A 17,941-nucleotide genomic window follows, 5' to 3' on the forward strand; every position below is an offset into this window, starting at 1 on the left:
ACCTTGCTAATAATGATTAATTATTAGACAATCAAGTATAGGTGATCTGAATCTATACCGGCACAGAAACCAACACTAATAGGGAAAAATGGCATTAAATTGCTCCCCTGTGTGCTGCCTTTCCCCCAGAATAGGACACTTTTTATTTTAATTGCAAAAACTGAGAAGCTTTCTTCTGGAAGAGCTAAAATAATGTGCTGAAATCTAGCATTTCTTGTAAGTTTCATATATTAGACTCTCCACTTAAATCACATAAGAATTGCTAAAACTATATTCAATTAAGTCTGAAGTGTAAATTCTGCATTTTTAGTATGATATTCCAGATAATTGCAGAGACACGTCTTATTTGTATATAGAATTTATTTCCCCGGTGCCGCTAAGCAATTAAACAGTAAAACCGTCTACTATATTAATGTGGGGATGTTTATGTTTATAACAGTGCATAACAATTTTAGGAGACAAAGCCTGTCATGGTTGACTTCTCTTTGCATATGTTACTTAACACCCGGGCAACAGTTAGAACAAAAGTTCTCTGTTTGATTTTGCTTATCCAACTCTAAATTAATTGCAATTTATTGGTGTCAACAGAAAAAAGTTGTAACATATGAATAAAAATATTCTGTAAAACTCACAGGTATTGTAACATCAGTGAGCTGGATGCCTTATTGAACTATATATATTCATGTATTACTGCTTTTAAGTAGAATGCATAAAAACACATTTTATGCCATAACAATACCAAAAATTAAGTCATATGAGTCTGTTTGCTATTTTTAAAATTATGCCTAGAAAGGGGATTGCAGCAGAGGGTCTGGGTGGTAATGTATACTCAACAAAATATAAAGTGTATTCAATATACTGCCACCCTGAAAAACTGTAGTTGGTTTACTAAAGGAATATAGGATGGTCATAGTTGTGGTTGAAAACTGCTGTATTACTGTCTACTATCCTAATTCTGAGCCTCGTGAGGTAGTAACAATAGAGTAGTCCCAATTTTACTGAAATGAAAATTTGACTATCATTTCTAAAAAGGAAAATTTTAACCTCTTTCAAGGTATCTCTTGTTTATGTATCAGTCCCACTCCCTTGTACATTGAAAATCACATTCGAGCGGTGTAACGAATGTTTGCTTTTTTCAATCTAAGCAGGAAAATTTGCATTTAGAATTGTTATTGCTATTAGTAACAGGTGATAGTAAGCCTACAGTTGCCACCATTGATGGGCAGATGAATTTGTCTGAAATAAGACTTCTAGAACAGGCTTCTATGCAAAAGAGTCTCAATTTGTCCAAATAACTGGTTGGGGAGCTCACACTTTGGACCCAACCTTATTGAAATGATGTAATTAAGGGTAGTGATAAGTCTTTGACTTTACAAAGAAGACAAGAGAAAGGTTTGAGACAGATAATATATTGCAGTTACCTAAAGTGCCGTACACACACCCAACGGTTCTTGCCTGATAATCGGCTCGGGGCATGTGTACAGCGTCAGTTGTCCATTGTCCAAATGACCGTCCTAGCAGATCCACTGACAATGAATAACTAACGATCCTAATGCAGGGAAAGGGGGAGAGCGTGCGGCAGGGTGCTGCTCTCTCTCTCTCTCTCCTCCTCCCCTCTCCATAGAGCAGAACGGTGCTGTATGTATAGCAATCGTTCATGCATTGTGCAGTGCTAGTCGTTGGAAAGGATTGCGAAAGATCTTTTCCAACGACTATTATTGCACGTGTGTATACGGCTTAACTCTTTTCCTAATGATCCATCTTCTTCAATCTATTTATGACAAAATTTGTGTTTGGCTGCTATGAAATCATCTGCAGAAGACAAGGTACTTTTTGTTTGTCAAAAATGTTGACCTCTTCCCATGCTTTTGCATGTAAAGGGACAAATGGTGGAATCTAAAGATCAGGTGTATATTTAAGATATTTCAGCACTTCAAAAAGTGGATAAGCAAACTGCATAATAGATAAGCAAATTGCATAATAGAAACATAATGATGATACTTTCTACATGATACATAATGTAAAATAGGTTTTGTTCTCCAGAGCTGGAGAGAATACACTTTCATCAGTAAAGCTCGGGGATCCAGCAAACCTGGAATGGATTTTTTGAAAGTCATTTGCTTTTTGCTAGCAAATGTTTTGAATCCTGGACCAGATCCATTCCAGGTTTGCAGGATCATCCAGCTTCACAGATAAGTGTATTCTCTCCAGCCTTGGAGAGCTTTAATAAATCAGGCCCATATAGCACAGTCATAGTACGCAGTGCTTTACAAAGCCCATTGTCAAAAAACTAACTGTCCCTCAAAAGCCAGTTAACCTACCTGCTCTTTTGGAATGGGGGAGGAAATTGGAGTGCCCAGAGGATCCCACTCAAACAGAGGGAGATCAAACTCCTTGCAGATAGTGTCCTGGCCCAGAGTTGAACCTGGACCTAGTGATGCAAGGCAAGAGTGCTAGCCAGTGAGCTAACCATGCTGCTCTACATTCCATCCTTTGCTGGCTACCCTCATCTTTGGAAACCAGTGTTTTTTTTACCATGTCTCTTCATTGGTCCATGTATTGTCCATGTTCATTTCAAGTTGAGATATAAGTTGAGTGAAAACTTTGTCTTAAAAAAGTGGCATGGTATTCCTTTACCAATATTAATTATGATGATATTGGTGACATATTTTTTAGATATGGAGAAACAATAAAAATGTAATGTTAGTCCCAGCATAATAAATATGGCATTGCCAATTATCATCACATTCAAAAAGCTAAGTTAATTATCTGTTTGCAAGGTGAAAATTGCCAAATTGTCATCACATGCAAAAAGCTAATAAATTATCTAATTGCAAGGTGATAATTTACCTTGGTAAGTGAACAGCCTAAATTCCTTCCTAAATCAACCCTATAAATATCTTACATCCTGACCTGTGACAGTGGTGATTCTGCCAGAACAAAACATGCAAGATTATGGACTGGCCTTTTCCTTGTGTTTCCTTTTTAATCAAATAATATTGATTGAAAACATCCCTTCCTTCCTTTGTTACAGAAATAGCAAAAGAAAACAAACATCAATTCAGAATGACAAATTCCTGGACCCATGTTATATGGGTGCAGAAGCAAGTACAATGCAAAGTACGAAACACTAAAAGGGGAAAGAAAAATGATAAAAGAAATGGCAAGCAGGGTATTATGATGATTATATTATGCAATTATGGCATCTGGAGTTATAGGTGGGTAGTGCCACAAGTATCATAAAAATGCCTAAAGTGTAACTAAAGTCCCACTTTAAAAAATAAAGGATCAGTCAGGTAGTTATAGCAAATCATGCCTGTGAAATGTGAAAAAGCTCAGGTGCTCAGCTTTGGTGTTCATGAAAACCTGGCAATCGAGGCTTCCCTTGCATGTGTGAACAAGATTGAACTCCCAAGATTTATGTCATCCCACCACAGCCAATCAAGATGCCCAAAGATCACAGATAAGTGAGAAGAGCGGGTTTAGTTTCACATAAAGTATGTGTGATTTCATCCATATCATTGCAATATTCTCTAAATTATAGGAGAGAGACAATGGTTTTATTCTTGGCAATGTCAGGCAGTAAACCCATAGTTGCATAAATTTCTTAAGAGGGTCCATGTGTTTGACAATAAGTTCTTCTTTAAAGGTATAATTGACAGATTGTCTCCAGAGTGCAAGTGTTACGTTTTATCTTGTTGATTGAACACTGTGCTTTGTTTACTTGCTTGTCAACTTTTTGCACTGGGAGTGAATCTGATGGCCGCGATCTAAAAACATCAGGAGACAAAACTACTGACCCATTCCATATGCCTGCCATTGATACTGTTGTTAAAAACATGTTTCATGTTCAAAAGAATGTCTTTGGATGTTAAAGTAGATAGAGAGTAAACTCCAACTTGTTTGACATACCAAAAGCATCATCATTGCTCTTGACCAGCTTCCTTCCGTGACCATGGTGAACCATGGGATGGACAAGCAACACGTAATGTGCAGTCTTACCAAGGTTACATGAGCCAGGGAAAAACGAAGGGAACACAACTAGGTACAGTTGCCACCCCATGAAAACAGTTGCCTAAATACAAGTCTAGAATGTAGGATCACCAAGTATATATTTAACAAACACCACCTATTTAAATATACTAAAAACAATTTATGAAAATACGTATTGTGATAAGCTTATATCAGATTCTAGTGTTTACATTTAGAGTGGTATTAATATTTTAAACAATAGAATGTCATCTTTAATATGCCTTTTGATCAAAACCCAAGACACCACTCTATCATTTCTGATTTGTAATCATTACATTACTGTAATTATGTATCCTCGCAGTAATATGTTTTTTGGTGCATCTTAGTGATATTTTAGTGTTTGTAATGAATAATCTATAGCGTGCAGTGAAAAATGTGTGGCATGAAGTATGAGTTTTTTATGATACATCCATCAACTTGCCAGTGAACATTGTTGTGCTGACTCTGATGCTGTCTGTGGCCCCAGGATATTACATGGTAAGCATCATTACCAAAGCACCGACGAGGACCACGGCACGAGGAGTATACAAGGTGTCCGTGTAATTATACTGCTCCCCAGTGGCATTTACCTTGGGGGGAGAGCAGTCTGGACCAGGTACCGACACTTAGGGGCAGATGTCAGTGTTATCAACTGTTATTGAAAGGGGTCAAGGGCACTGTTCCAGTGTTTTTGTGTCCTTACTTGCTCTTATGTCGCCATGAGCCCCTTAAAGCTTCAACACAACACTGCAAATGCTGCCCTGAACCCAGACCTCCCTTCCAATTCTTATGAGGAGCACCTAGAGGTGCATAGGGTCTATGAGCCCACACCAACATGCCCCAATGTAATGCCAACACTGAACATAGCCAGAAATATTACCCATAATGCTCTATTAATGGGGAAGGGCGCTCTCAGGTAACCTGTTGTAAGATCACCTGGGAAACTATGTCCTTTTCAACACACATTTAAATTCCTATTTAGAATGAACACGGCATTGCTTGTTTCAGAATCCTAAGGCAATCAGAACTCAAACTGCGTTTATAAAGCACACAACAGTTCTGTGTTTAATAAAAAAAAAAATCAGACAGCTTAACATAAGCAGTGTTTTTTTTGCAGAATGAAGAATTATGTTAATTCTTACTTGATGCTGTATACAAGTTTTATTTCTCTCCACATTGTTAGCTGTAAACAATTAAAAAGCTAAAATTTGATGGAAAGCCACACACTGACATTTTATCTTTGAATTGTGATCTATTATTCACTATGTTAATTATAAAGAGCATTGATGCCACCCTGTGGTCTCTAGTTGAAAGAAGGGATATGATCTCCAATGCTACATTATAATCTTGTAATCTGGTGCAATAAGAAACAGAAAACATTAGGTAATTCTATCATGTAGTTGGAGCATATTTTAATAGTTCTATGATTTGAAGAATTGCTCCTGCAATTGGCCCTAATTTTCAATGTTGAACAAATACTGTAAACATTCTCTCTTGGCTGATGAAAAACAAAGGCATGATCAACCAATTCCCAATGAAGACTCAGCAGTCTGTTATGTTTGATTGCAAAAGGCTACATCTTTATGGGAATTTATACATTACATACACATAGCAATATAACAGCAAACACCATTTGAACAAAACCTCTGACAGTTACAGATGACCTATGAGCACTGAACTATCATAACTTTACCTGACCTAACTTCCAGCCACAGAGAGACATGAACTAACGAAAAGTAGAAAGATAAGACATAAGAGATATATCCTTAAATGACTGGAAACGTTAGGACCACAGATAAATCCGTGACAATAAAAAGAATGGGGAAACGTATATGATAACTTCTCAAGAGACTGCAGGAAAATCAAGTTCTGTAGACCTTATAGCTAGGTGGAAAACCATTGCGTTCAACTAAAAGGAAAAGAAAAAAAAATATATCAGAAAACCCTAATTGTCTAGTCTGAACCCTATATCCCTTTCAAGCTTAAGTTGGACCTCCCTTCCCCCATTCATACACCTTTGTCATAAAAAGGCAAGGACCTGCTCAGGACAGGTAATCTTTTTCAAGTGGAGAATACCATTGCTAAGTAGAATTTTCAAAGAAGACAGATTTTGGGCTAAATAAAGGGTCGTGTGCAACGTGTGCTGTGATGCATCATTGATCAGTGGGGAGCCAATGATGGGTGTTATCGGGTTCCTCTGCAGCTTTGAATTAGTTACATGACATCTCACTACTTCAAGTACAATTGATTCTAGAAGACTTTGTTCTATATTTTCTTTAGCCCTATAGATGAGATATTATCCCTTGATTGGGCAAGGTCTTCTGTAATGCTGGGGCAATAGAGGCGTTAATGTCCTGGCTGAGCAGAACTTTACTATAAAGCTATGGTGGGAACCATTGGGGAAAGACCGTGATAACAAGCAGAAGACAGGGTGCTGTAACACTGAAATGTTCTAAATCAATAAATCATTTCTATTTTTATTTGTATTGTGCTAGGCTATATCCTCCTAAACCAGAAAATGTCACTGACAACATGTAAGTCACATCATAAAAATGTATGCTCCATAGTATCCATTCCAAGATGAAGTATGGCATTGGAAAGGAGGTTGCCATAACAAGTTTATGTCAATAACCCAAGTGTTGCTTATCTCATTCATTTATATCTCCTACTTACCAGTGATAGTTGCAGCACTGTATTCTCTCCATTTCAACCATCTGCTGCATTCTCTGTGTGGTTCCTTAAAATAATGGCACGGGTAGTTCTACTACATTAGCAGTGCATGCCCGAATGCCAGTTCTAAGCCTGGCATAATGTGCAGCCACTGCACTGTCAATGAGATGGAGCTTCTTAGTCCCCTGGGATTAAGAAAGTGCCTGGAGAATTGAAGAATACATTAAAATACTGGCATTTGTGTGAAGGGTCCTATGCAAATAAATTTAGCTTTTCTCATCATCAAATAACAATGAATTTTGCTTGGTAGTACATTAATAAGCCATAGCAGCTATCTATAATAAATTTAGAGAAGTTTGCAGAATGTGAAAGCTTTGGTGTGTGTTAGAGTAGAGAAGTCCCATCTGTCTAGTCTTTCCAACAGTTGCTGTAGTATTTTTTTTTGTACAAATTTCACTATTACAACTAGTTTTTGTTTTCCAGCATGGTGGGTTTCTTCTGTAATAGTAATTGTAATGGTAAGTATTGTTATGTTTTGGGGCGGGGTACGCCATCATCAGGTACTTATAATAGATAGAAATAAATGAAACATTTATATTGTTGGATCACAGGTAGCAACAGAGGGTATTTCAAATAGGAAACAGGGCCAGCAGGTTAAAAGTGCATCAAGGGTTTTATTCACTTAACACCATTTCCACACAAAAACAGGGAAAATAAAACAAACAGCAAAATTAAAGCCTGGCCACTTGGTCACTAACTCACTGTTAGGCCCCCTAACTAGCAATCCAGCCCAACCTAGTGCTGTGCAGGACTCTAAGGCCCTAACCATATATCTTTTGTAATGGTCTGTGTCTTTACTCACAGTTCACCTTGTACCTCCTCACAGCTCACCTTGTACCTCCTCACAGCTCACCTTGTACCTCCTCACAGCTCACCTTGTACCTCCTCACAGCTCACCTTGTACCTCCTCACAGCTCACCAACCAAAACAGAGACACAGGAATAGGCAGACTGGAAGTTTATATCCCCAGCCTAATTTCCTGGATGCATTTCAGGTGAGACAGTTACACCTGATCATACCCAGGCCTCTTTGGCTCCCCCACCTGGCCAAGAAGCTCATTGTCATTAGGCCTGGTACTTCAAACCCACCTTCAGGTCAAAAGGAAAATACTCTGCATATAACCTGTATCTGGGGCAATGTATCTGTTACCCTGGACGAAACCCTGTGATTAATTTGGCCAGCTGTTACAATATATATATTTGCACACAGCATGTTTAGCTTTAAAAATATAACGAGAAGCAATGATTTATTCCTTAGGTGAATTCTGTGTTCCATTGTATTGCCAATCCATATACTGGAAAGATGATCATACTCCTATTCCTGGATCCTTTATTGGAATAAATAGACTTGTCAGAGTTAAAAAGGGGTTTAGTCTATAGCTAAACCAAACAATCATGGCTGCAAGCCATCTACATCATTAGGCAGTGTTTGTGTCAAATAATCAAGAATATTCAATATGTGCATAAAACACAGCGGCCATTTTTACTAGCTCACATGCACTCTGTAGGAAACATTTTAAGATTCAAATGATATTAATTCACATTTACTTTTTATTTTTAATCTTTTAATTCTATTTATTACTGTCACCTAAAAGTGATGCTTTTTTTTAATTATTCATATATATATATATTACTCTATATCGGACTTTCTCCACCTTTCTAACATGGGGAACCCTTGAAATACCATTCAAGTCTTCAGGGAACCCCTTCTACAAATATTATATCTACAGCTTACAGTATATTAGCATGCTGGACAGTGGGAAGAATCCTTCTTACATTGCTAGCCATTGGTAAAAATGTCACCCTTACAGATAGCCAAAAAGAATACTGTTGTCTGTTAAACAAACAAGTCACAAAATTCACTTTGCTCAATGAACCCCTAGCAACCTCTTGAGGAACCCTAAGGTTCCACAGACCCCTGGTTGAGAAACCCTGCACTTTATTAACACAGTTGTAATACATTTTATTTAATTTAGTCTCTTTGGGCTAGTTTTCCAATTCTCTCTTTGTATATTAGTGCAGAAAGTAATCAGTGGCTAAATGATTGTTGAGAAAAATTAATAATGGAAATTATAGAATATTCTATTGCCAATGTAGTGTCTAATGGTTTATGTTTAGAAAAACAGCAAGGGCTTTGTTCACATGGACGGTGGAGCTACAGCTTCTTCATTGCAGGTGACTGTGCTCATGGTTGGGACGCTCTTGCCCTTGGTCTTGAATGGATTGAATGGGGGTGGTAGGATATAGTTTACTACTGCCTGCTTACAAACAACCAAAATACTTGTTCAAAAGACATGGGGGTAGGTGCTGTCAGAACAATTGGGAGACTGCCAGCAGTGTTCCAATATTCGTATAATCGTAAATCGTATACTATATTGAGGGCACTCATGTAACAGGCCTTATCCCTAAAAAATAAGCCTTATTTTCTAGTATCCCATTTGGTCTCATTTATTAAGTATCTCCATGACTGGAAAAGATAGACTATCATGGAAGAACCCGATGATTGTGATCCCCCAAATCTGGAATTGATTCTTTAAAAATCACTTGCTACCAGGTGCCAAATGTTTTCAATCCTAGACCATATCCATTCCAGCTCTGTTGGATTATGCCCATTGTAGTTGATTTACTAAACAAGTTCACTGGTTGGTCATGCAGAAAAGTAAAATATTAATGTTCAAAGGATATTTTACTTAAATTACTGAATAGAGTAAAATTCACTTTACTCAATGACATGCTAAGAAATGTAAAAATCATGATTCTTGTTTGCACATGATTGGATGGTAATGCCAGCAGTTTCAACTAATTGACTAAGCTCAGTGACTTATTCTATGTAAAGTTATATTTTCCTTTGCTAAGTGAACAGCCTAAACTTCTTTAATAAATCCACACCAATGTCAGGAAATAAATAGATCCCCGACAGATCCACAAAAAGCAATAAAAAAAGAAATAAGATCTAACAAATTTTACTCTAGTGTGCCCTTGTAACATGGGAGAAACCCTTGAAATAACTTTCAGATCTCCAGGAACCCCTGCTATAATTACTATTTCTACAGCTCACATTATATGTTTGCTTGGTTGCCATTGGGAAGAATTTCATCCTTACAGATCCAAACAAATCATGGGTGTCTGTTAATCTGACCTGAGAGTCACAAATTTCTCAAGAAGCCCCTAGCAACATCTAGAAGGACCCTGGTTAAGAAACTCTGCTCTACCGAAGCAAAAGTTTTTCCTGGAGATGCACTTTAAATGTAAATAGAACATTTTATAAAGGTGAACCCATGTGTTATAAATGCGGTGTTATCACGTATCACAATCATGGATCAGCTCCATGGTAACAAGAATGATAATATTTGTAATATTGTAGAAAGTGTAGAAAGTAATGCATATTTATGTCATGCAGACTGTACGTACCGAAAGTGAAATTTCTAATTGCCTTAGACATCCGTTGAGTTAGTTGTCATTTTATCTTTATAATAGCCTAGCGAAAAACAATTAAATGGAAAGAAGCACAGCCATAAACCAATTATACAAATGACAATAAAATCACTGTACAATAATTACTTTTAAGGGAGCTGATAGACACAGTTTACCGAACGATTCCATTTCACTAGTGATTAATAAACAACATTTACTGGATGTTCAACTCAACGCAATATGTCATAACGCTTTGACATGGCTGCACTTTTTTCAGTATGTTCGTGAATTTGTACTAATTAAAGAATGTTTATATGAATTTAGGAAAGTTTACTGGTTTTGGGAGAACAACTTGGAGAAAACCCCACCCAACAAAAGTTTTACAGTGTATATATATATATATATATATATATATGAATTGTAGGAATTTTAGGCTTAGAACCCTTTTTTGTAGCCATGGTGGAAAACTGTGGTTGGGTGCCCCAGAACATACAAAAAACTGCTGCTGTGTGCCTGAGAACAGCAAACAACACTTCAGTCACCAAATTTGCAGGTTACCCACAACAACCGTGGCCAACGAAGACCAGAGAAGGGGATAATAAAGGGTTAGACAACATGGAGATCATTGTTTTTATTTATTACTATTAAAAAAATATTTTTGATGGTGGCTGGAAATGTGCAGAGAAAATCAGGTATTCCTGGCAGAATCAACAGATAATGTTCCAGCACTTACAGAAACACTTTCAATGGTATATTTACAGACTCAAAAGAGACAAATAACAAAGTGAATTGTCAGAATTTACAAACACTTTAAACCTCAATTTTTTCAGTCTGCTTTTGTATTCCAAGTCCTGCTTTTTTATCCGTAGCCAATAAAGTGCCGCCAACTGCTTATAAAATGAAAAACACCTTATGTTTTAGTTGCCAGCTGAAGTATTGTAAACTCGGCTATCCATCACCTTCCCATCTGATCTATGCTCAGATTTATATTCTGACACAGAACAGGTTTTCATCTTTAATACAGTTCACTTTCACTGTTTTTGCTGATGATTGTAAACAATCAAATGAATTATACTAAGGATGTAAAACCCAGCCTTGATGAATGATGAACCTACAATCCTCTGACAACTTCTGTGCCATTTACACTAAGTGATTAAAATTATTACAGTAAACTCTTTACCATCCATTACCCTTAATATCGCCAAATGACAATCTAGTTAAAGCTACTGATAGTGTCAGCAGGATGATTGGTTGTATTTTGCATGCAGAGAACATAAATCATTTCTGGGAATCAATGAGTACAAGGAATGGCACCATATGTTTTCATTTTGTCTGACATTTAATTATAGTTTGTGTACAAAGGTTTATTAATAAATACTACCATTACGCAGCAACACATAATGACCATGGCGGTCTGTTCTAGTTCTACAATCTCTTACATGATCCAGGCATCCAATAGAAAAGTCTTTGTTCGTATTATTGCATTCCCAGATTTGGGTGATGGGGCCAAGTGGGGTGTGATCATCCTTCAGTTGCACATAGATTTTACAGCTAATGTTGATGCTTGGAAGTAGAGTTTGCCCACAGAGACTAAGCACTTTTTTATTTTTTCTATGTTTGTCATATGGGCAGGAAGGAAAATATCAAATGGAGACTCAAACAGAATAAAGCTATACATTTAAATCATTCCCATTCTAGCAAAACATAAATAGGAATATATTAGTAAGAACAATGACACACAGATGATCTTCAGACTGGCAATTTGTCTGTTAGTCTCAATGGAATCATGGTACTGATCATGGTTCTGCAACATTCAGGGTAGTAAGAGAACTATTCCTGAAGACATAGCCCCAAGCCCCAAGGCTGTAGAATATTTCATGTAAACAAATATATATTTATAAATATATATATTTATTTAAACACACTTATGCACACAGTATATAAGAGTGGGGGTAAGAGTTTTAGTATAATAAAACTTATCTCCAGGTACTTTGGGTGTAAAGAAAAATGGGGAATGTTTCTACCCATATGACAGCACTGGTCAAGCACCCTGATCTATCTCATAAATGGGAAAATGAGCTCTTTAAACAAAGCTATAGAGCCCTATATATGCCATCATAAGACCTTTTTTCCTCGCTCTCATGAATTGTTTACAGGTTCACTGAGACCTAAAAATTATTACCCCTTGGGGTGAGAAGGTGGACAAAGGCTGTCTTAGAGGTTTGTTTTTGAGCCTATAGCACAGAGGAAAGGAACGCCAACCAGCAGGATAAAGGAAGATTGATATTTGATTGATCAGCTGTGGGACATCCAAAAACCTTATTTGGATTTGCCTGTACTTTAATTCTACTTTTTGAAACTTTTGCTTCGAATGTGGCTGAAATATATTAAAGTTAAAAGAACCTACTTGTAATTCACAACATAACTCAACATACATAGTAATTTATCAGAGAGATTATCCTTTTTTGTCAGCTCAGCATACAACATTTATTTTAATTCTCAGCGGCTTTGCCTGCACTAACTTAAATTTGAAGTCATATTTCGCAAAGCATTTAAGGCAAACACCATTATGTTTAAATGCATTTATTTATGAGCACCGGTCGAGCAAGGTTTGTAAATTATACAATAATTTAGGCAAATTAAAAAGATATAGTAAATGATAAAATATATTGACCACCTGATGTACTTGTATTTTTGTACATTTATATATTTACATGCAATTTAGGTAGTTATGTCGTTCTGTAAAAAAATTTCATTAAGAGCTGTGAACAGCTTGATTTAGATGTCAGGTAGCCCATCTCTGCCAAGGCAAACCTTCTGTGCTTATCACCTTCCAAAATGGTGAAGAAGGCCAAGCCAGAGAAAAATTATTCTAAGAATGAGTAACAAGTAAAAGCTTGAAAAAGAAACAAGTCTCTCCATTAGATTGTGAAGAGATAATTTACAGAAAACACAGAAGGCTGTATAGGATTGGACAAAACTAAAGTAAAACCAATGACTCCTATGTAAGGCTGGGTCTACATAGAAGGTTTTAAAAACGCATATAAACATTCCCATTGCGTTTATATGCATTCTAGGGCACCTTTATTAGCGTTTTAAAGCTTGCTTTTAAACCGGTGCAAGGAGCGTTATAGATAACGCTCAAAAGCGTGCCTCAAGGAAATTGGTGGAATTGGAATGCATGGTAATTTCTAACATTAGATTAAATGCTGGGGAAAACGTACATGAAAACTAAGTCTAAGGCATCCCATAGAACTACTTTAACCTCCTGGTGGTAATCCCGAGTGTGGGTGAATTTTCCATACCAAAACCTGTAACCTGAGCCACAATCAGGGTGGAATTTCCAGGGAGCTTACCTGTCCTACCTGGTTTCCATGTGTCAACGGTGTCCTCCAGCGGGGTCTGCGGTGTCCTCTAGTGATGCCTGTTATCTTCTTCCCCTGGAGATGCCGGCTGGGCATCTGTGTAAGCCCAGTCGGCACCTGAGTCCCTGGCGTGTGAACATTGGGGACCCGAGGCCAGAGGAAGCAGATGCTTCAATGACAATGACATGAAATTTTTAACTTCTGTAATCTTTAACATTTCTATTTATAACATTGCCACCCTAGCTTTTCACAACAATTTACACATTCAGCCATATAATTTTGAGTTTTCCCACCTATGCAGATTTCCTGACACCAAGGATGAAATAATGTTAACAGAGCAGAGTAGTTCAACAATCTTCACACTTCCTGGTCTTAGACAATCAACATCTGCAATGTCTCTTTCCATGGTGCTTGGATTAGGTGTTTGTGCTTTGGGGCTATAAATGCTGAGGTATTTTCTTACACTAGTAGAAATGAAGAAGCAGCTTGAAAAACGTCAAAACACCTTCTGCATTACAAGAGCAAGTCCAGTTGAATGTGACTAACTACTTCTAAATATATTAATGATCTCAAAAAATGAGGGCCTTTACAGACAATCAGAGGGTTGTCAAATCAATAGGCAGAGTTGGGCTGGCAGAGGTCCTGGTAATCTAAAAGAACACATTAGGAGAAGCTATTCTATCCGCCAATCCCGCACTGTGCACCACCTTTGTATCACGCCCTATTTAGTCTGTACGGTCGTGTTACATGCAGCTCCAAAGAAAACAAGGAAATAGCAGCATCTCCTGCTTCTCTTTAACCCTGCACCCTGAGATGTACCCTAATGGCATCCCCTGCACATACTCTGAGGCTGTGCACAGCTAAGGGGATTTGGGGAGCAGATTGGTCTCTTGTAGTGTTAACCTGGGCTAAGCTGTTGCTGGTGTGTTATTTGTTGTATTTACTGTTGCTAACTCTGGCTGTTTTGCCTGTGATCCCGACTCTGCTTTTATCTTTACCCCTGGATACCTCGCCTGATGGACTGATTACCTATGTATGACCTCTAACTCTGTATTCTGGATTCCCCTCTGATGGAATCTTTGTACTGCATTATCACTAGGCTCCTGGTCCTCTGTAAGTTCTTCCCTAGACGCCATCCCTTGCACACTGAAGTCCTGAGGGCAATAGAATGCTGGGGCTACGCAATTAACCTCCCAAGGGCTCAGTGGGGGCTTGCTATACGTGGAAGAGTGCAGTGTTAGATTGGGGGCAGACGTAGATTGGAGCTCGCGGACAACTAAATGCAGGGACTCCGGACCGAGCATGTGCAGGGAGCAGTGTGTCACTCCAAGGGGGAAGAAACTTCCCCTAGAGTGACATCATGATGCCTGTGTGAGCCTGGGATGGGATAGTGGGTGGGTTGTGTCCAGAGACACAACCTGCCCATCGACCTGAGCCTGCAATGCGTACCAAAAATGTGGACTTGGGCTCTGGCGCCCCCAAGGGGGGTCCTTCTCCTGACCTCGCTGGGGGGTGCAACGGCCGAAGCCATAGCCCACCTGTCAGGCTGCCACGGCCCACTAATGGGCTGTGGACCGGGGCTTCGGGAGCCCTGCCTTACAACACAGGATGAACATGATGAACGTTTGTACAACCATTGTGCATAACACAGCATACAAACTAATCTGAATTTACTTTTTTGTTAGAACATATGCTTTGAATAAGTTCAGACAATATACTACGTCCTGAGTGACAGTTTTTTGCTACTGAATCATTTTTACAACAGATCAACAGCATCTTGACATCAACAGAGAATCTGATAAAAAATTGCCACTGAGTTTTCTTGTCATAGACTTGGCAACTGCTCATCCACAGAACAATGAACAACGCCCATGACTAACAACACTTTGCATTTAATTGCTTGGAAAACATGAAAATAACCCAAGGAACACAATGGTATCAGAACACCAAGTACATTCTTTTAATTAAAATCTACTAGTCACCACATTCCAAAAGTTAAATAAGCATAAAAGTCCTCCTAATGCTTTATATTAGAGATTGTGATGTGCTTTTAAGAATATTGTGTAATGGACTGTTCTAGGTTAATAATCCATATAAACAAAACATTCAGTGTTCCCCGGTACTTCAAAATGAAAACATTACTTGACAGCATGAGCCAATGTTTCAAATGTTAATGTGCATTATCTCTAAAAGTCCTGAAAACTGAGTTAAAGAGAACCTGTCTGATTAGAAATGTGCTTATGCCTCATCTTGTTTCTGAAGGTGCAGCTTTTGTCACAGTTTACAGAAGCAAAAATCTTTGTTTTACCTTTCCTACTTGGCCAAAAACTTGTGCTTCTTGCTCCAGGCCATTGATTTAGCAAGTGGTACAGGAAGGGTAAATATAGCAGCCCTGGAAATTCTGCTTTTAAAAATCATCAACAGGGTTAACCCCTTTCTTCTGATGAGTTATTTTTAAGCTTAATTCCTTTCATTTTTAAGTCATATGCTATATTTGTTGAATATACCAGCTGATCTATTTACCAGTTAGCTAAAGATAGAAGAACAAAATTAGGGGAAAGGCAAACTGTATCTTGCCAAGGGGTACAGAGTTTGCTACAAGTAGCTTTTTCATGCTTTCCAAAATAAACTTTTGCAAAACTATGTGAAATGTTAAAACAAAGCTCAAAAGAACAAACACAAAATATATAATACTATTTTCTCTATGTCCCATGCATGTCCATCAATTTGAATAACACACAATCAGCTATGTGTCATAATTTATTAGTAATAGTTCATATCTACAATTAAAGTGTTGTTATTTTTAATAATGCTTTATTTATAATTTGTATTTTCACCATCAAAATATGGCCTTGATAAGATTGGTGTCTACTAGTACCTACCACCATGACATTAGCAGCGGACTTCCTCCACTGCCCTGCCTACTTCCTACAGTATATTTTGCTGTCATATCTTTCCTAGGCAAACCATGCAAATGTCCACATTATCTGAAAGAAACATTTTCTATCCACCGTCTTCCATTGTTTCATAATCCAGGTCTAATGTACACTTGTCCATTGTAGACATTTTGGGTGGTGGACAGGAGTCAGCACTGGCATTTTAATTGATCTGCAACTTCACAGCCCCATATACAATGAACTCTGGTGTACAGCAGTAGACATCAGCCTTTTATTTCCTCTTCTTCCTTTCACATACTTATTACTGCAATGAATGGTCCTTCCATGAACCACTTTTGGTAGGTAAAATCTATTGCATGCATGCCTGGAAGATGCTCAGACCCAATGGTCTAGCCATCAAATTTTGCTAGATCCTCACACTTTTTCCTTCTTTCAAAACATCACCTGAACAGCTGTCCACTTGCTGCATGATCCATCCCACCCCATAACATATATCATTGTAATGAAAATTATTTGTGTTTACTTCCCCTCTTAGTGGTATTTTAAATTTTGGAGATTAGTGTATAGAAATCAAATCTAATGCTTTTCATACTAATTTGATTACGGTTAACATAAATGGGTCAAATATGTGGGCCCATTGATGTTAAATGTATAGGTCCAATGTGCTCATTTGGACTCTTTTATGTTATCTATATGAGCCCATATGGACCCCATATGCCCACTGAATTATTGCTTATTTTCTTTTAGCACATTGGAATAAAATGCTTTTCAGACACTTTTCGGGTATTATGTACCATCTACCAAGGTTAGAACAGATATATATTATTATGAAAATTACCCTAGCAGCACAAAAAATGTCCAAAATGTTTTCTGCAAAAGAAAAGGGTATATAGTTATTTCTAGCTACCTCCACTACTGAACAATATTCCTCTGAAGTCTTCCAAGAGTGTTGTTCTACTGGGTCCCCTGCTGGACTCCGTGCTTCCTCCCGCCAGCCTTTACGTCTATACAGGAAACCATAATGACTAGCAAAATTGCTGGGAAGAAGCCACAGAACATAGAGTGGGACCCAAATGATTGACAATACAGAAAGTTTCTCAGCAGACTTCAGAGGAAAATTCAATTTTAAAAGAGCAGAACAATGAGGGTTTTTATGCTTATCTCTTCCTACAATATTGGTAGGATAGGTTTTTGATTCGATTTCTATTGTAGTTTTGTTATAATGTAGTTCCATTTTTTCTGTTATAACTGGCATAAGTAGGGAATCAGTTTTTTGTCTGCTTCTGTCACCCTTTGCACAGAAATACTTAGACTAGAAAACAGGGGCAGTGTTTGGAGCTATGTGTGCTGACATATAAAACGTATACTAGTAGTAGGAGAGAAGAGAAGATGATGATATCAGTGTATTGCTGCTGCTATACTCTAATTGCTTACTTTTATTTCCCTGCACACTGTGAGCATATCAGAATGTGCATTAGAAGTTGCAATAAGTAACTTCCTTGCTAGAGGACACCAAACATGGACT

The sequence above is a fragment of the Pyxicephalus adspersus genome, chromosome 4, assembly GCF_032062135.1.
Source record: "Pyxicephalus adspersus chromosome 4, UCB_Pads_2.0, whole genome shotgun sequence".
In the NCBI taxonomy this organism is placed as follows: domain Eukaryota; kingdom Metazoa; phylum Chordata; class Amphibia; order Anura; family Pyxicephalidae; genus Pyxicephalus; species Pyxicephalus adspersus.